Genomic DNA, 3,623 nt, shown 5'->3' on the forward strand with positions numbered 1-3,623 from the left:
AAACCAATTATTATACACTAAACGGAATTTTTTTTACCAAAAACATGTAGCAGAATACATTTTGGCTTAAATTTATGACAAAATTTGATTTTATTGGATTTCTTTTAAAATAGAAAAAAAAAAATTTTGTTTTTTTTCCAAATTTCCGCTTTTTTTGTGCTTATATCGCAAAAAATAAAAAACGGAGTCGTAAATAAATACCACCAAAATAAAGCTCTATTTGTGCAAGCAAAATGATAAAAATTTCATTTGGGTACAGTGTAGCATGACCGCGCAATTGTCACTGAAAGCGCTAGAGCGATGAAAGCTGAAAATTGGGCTGGGAAGGAAGGGGGCGAAAGTGCCCTGTATTGTAGTGGTTAAGTGCTTTGCCTTTGTCTGCCCTGGTAAGATATTATTTAAATTATAAAGAAACCGCGCTAATATGTGGCAAACATATAAATAAATAAATAAACATTCAGTAAGTAACCACAATTCAATGTGAACTCAATTGTAAATGATACATAAACATTCAGCGAATAATCACAATTCAATGTGAACTTAATTGTAAATGATACATAATAAAGTCCATCAACTGCAAATTATTTGTGTATATCTTGAATATTTGTACTATACTATACTATACTATACTTGTGAACCTCCACCACATAAAATGCGTGCTAACCAGAGGCAAGCTTATATGTGCTTGCGGCTATCAACCCAGCCAGGGCCTTTATCCAGGAATCGTTGAGTTATCAGCACACAATGGATTCTTGGTAAGTATTAGGCATATCACCCACAGATCCAAACCAGGGCGACTCGGTTAATCAGTGGTCATAAACATGAGCCAGTTAGGTACACCCAAAAAAGAAAGAACTCGCCATAGTGTAAATCGTAACACACAGGTTTTATTAAAATTAAAGTTTGCACTTACATGGAAATCTTTAAAAATTAGCATCAAAAAGCTGGCCTGCTAGCGAACACCTGTCCTCTCGGGATCACAACGAGATGACGACAGCATGCCACTCCTCCCGACGTGCGTTTTGTCATCAATTGACGTTGTCCTGGTGCACATAAGATATTATTGCAACCGAAGAAGAATGTAGACAGAGATCAGTGATATCTACTGTATGATGTCCAAGAGGCGGTATTTTGGTATTTTTTCTCTTTCTATCCTGCCTCTCAGCATTTGACCATCCAAGGTGGGACAGAAATTAATTACGAGCCAGTCTTTAGGAGAAGTAGAATACAAGTGTTCTGCCGTCAGCAGGATATTCATTAAAGGAGAAGTACAGCCAAGCAGTTTGATTTGCACTCCTTCGACCCGTTTTCAGCAGACAGGGGGCTGACATCACAGAGCCGTTGGCTGACATCATAGAGCCAGTCTAGGCTCGTGCAAGAGCATGATAATGAAGTTGAATCCACACACATGCCTGGACTGGCACCCAGCTCAGCCTCTCAGTGAGCTGCTGAGAGCCTGAGCTGGCCTCTCTTGCTCCCTCTGCAGCCCAGCACTCCAGTGAGTGAGGAGGGGGCAGAGTAGAAAGCGGTAACTTACAGACACCAACTCTCTGCTCAGGGAGCCTTGGGAACTGAGTGATCAGTGGTGTTTGATCGCTTGGTTCTCAGTGTTAGAGCTGGTGGTTGACAGATGCAACATCGAACAATGCTGCATTCTGCTAGGTAAGTATGAATCTGCACAAAAAGTCCATACTTCTCTTTTAAATTGTTCTGCATGCAATATATGATTTGACCACAAGATGAAGCTGGTAATAAAGTCACTGTTTTTCAGAAACTAGAAACTGTTTTGCGGCAATAAAAGTTACCTTCATTCTTCAGTCTAAGACAGGGGTCTCCAAACTTTCTAAACAAAGGGCCAGTTTACTGTTCTCCAAACTTCAGGGGGGCCGGACTGTGGCCATTAGGAATAGTAAAGGTCCACAGGTCAATGGGAGAAAACAATGCCCCATCTATGGTGTCAATAGGAGGAATTGTGTCCCATTACTGGTGTCATCGGACCCCATTGTTGGTATCATTGCAAGAAATTGTGTCTCATTGTAGTCATTGGGCCACCCAATGACTACTCTTGTAGTGTCATTGGGAGGAATTGTGTCCCATCATTGCTGTCATTGGGAGGAATTGTGCCCCTTCATTGGTGACAGTGAGGGGAATTATGCCCCATTGTCGGTATCAGTGGAATAAATAGTTCCCCAAGGGCTAGTTAAAAGCAAGCAAAGGGTCGTATTTGGCCCCTGGGCCGCAGTTTGGAGACCACTGGTCTAAGGGAAAGAAACAGGTGCATCCTGGGAGCTCACACTCCATTTTAGAGACTGGGAGAGAAGGAACCAGTTATCAAGGCATATGTTGGACTAAGACTTGCATCCCTTTGCCCCTCTTGATCGCAGCATTGCTGGTGAGAATCACTCTCTGCCACCCACACCCCAATTATTCACGTATTTTCTCTATATTTCATATACTGATAATATGTACTTTATCTGTTTTTTTTTTTCCTCTTAATAGTTTGACCATCACCCTGTTTTGTTAACAAAGCTTCAAAATTATACTCTGTCTGGCTTATTGCAGAATATGAAGGTTTGGCTGTATGTCGTGTTACACACAGGGACACGTGTAGTGAGGACAGAACAACGAGCCTCTTCAATAAGAATTCTGGTAGACTAAGGTCTTTGCAGTTTATTACGATTGATTGTGAATATGGACATATTGATTGAGAAGACGCAGTATAGAAAAGTATATAGAAAAGTAAGAAGACAAGGTGATGGAGGTCAGGAATGGAGTTGGCTGGACTCCGAGTTCTGATGTCTGGGATAAAAGTTTGTTTCAAGGCTAGCTACATACTCAATGGTTGTCATAATTTCTCTTCTACTTAGTGTTTTGCACTTGTCTGCCAAGGAAAGATATTGTTGTAACTAAAGCAAAGCGCAAGCAGAGATCATTGATCACTATGAGCTTCAAAAGGACTGTTCACATAAAATAGAAATCAAGCTAAAGTTTGCTAGTTTTGAAAGCATTTGCACTTTACTGAAATTAGAGGCATTTTGTTTTTTTAAGGGCAACCAAAATTGTAACAATCACATGGACAATTTCAGTTTTTATCTCTTTACCTATCTACCTTTCTACTGATGTAAAATTGACAGATAAAAGGTTGCATATATTCACTAATTGCACAGAACAAATACATATGTCCATATACTCATACACTATATTGTCAAAAGTATTGTGACACCTGCCTTTACACACACACGTATGAACTTTAATGGCATCCCAGTCTTGGTCCGTAGGGTTCAATATTGAGTCGGCCCACCCTTTGCCGCTATAACAGCTCCAACAGCTCCAACTCTTCTGGGTCGGCCGTCCACAAGGTTTAGGAGTGTGTCTATGGGAATGTTTGATAATTCTTCCAGAATCGCATTTGTGAGGTCAGGCACTGATGTGGACAAGAAGGCCTGGCTCACAGTCTCCGCTGGACAAAAAGGCCTAGCTCTCAGTCTCCGCTTTAATTTATCCCAAAGGTGTTCTATTGGGTTAAGGTCAGGACTCTGTGCAGGCCAGTCAAGTTTCTCCACCCCAAACTTGTTCTTTCATGTCTTTATGAACCTTGCTTTGTGCACTGGTCCAAATAATTT

The sequence above is a fragment of the Lithobates pipiens genome, unplaced genomic scaffold (genome assembly GCF_037356315.1).
Source record: "Lithobates pipiens isolate NorthernLeopardFrog02 unplaced genomic scaffold, aLitPip1_a1.2 Scaffold_27, whole genome shotgun sequence".
NCBI classification, from domain to species: Eukaryota; Metazoa; Chordata; class Amphibia; order Anura; family Ranidae; genus Lithobates; species Lithobates pipiens.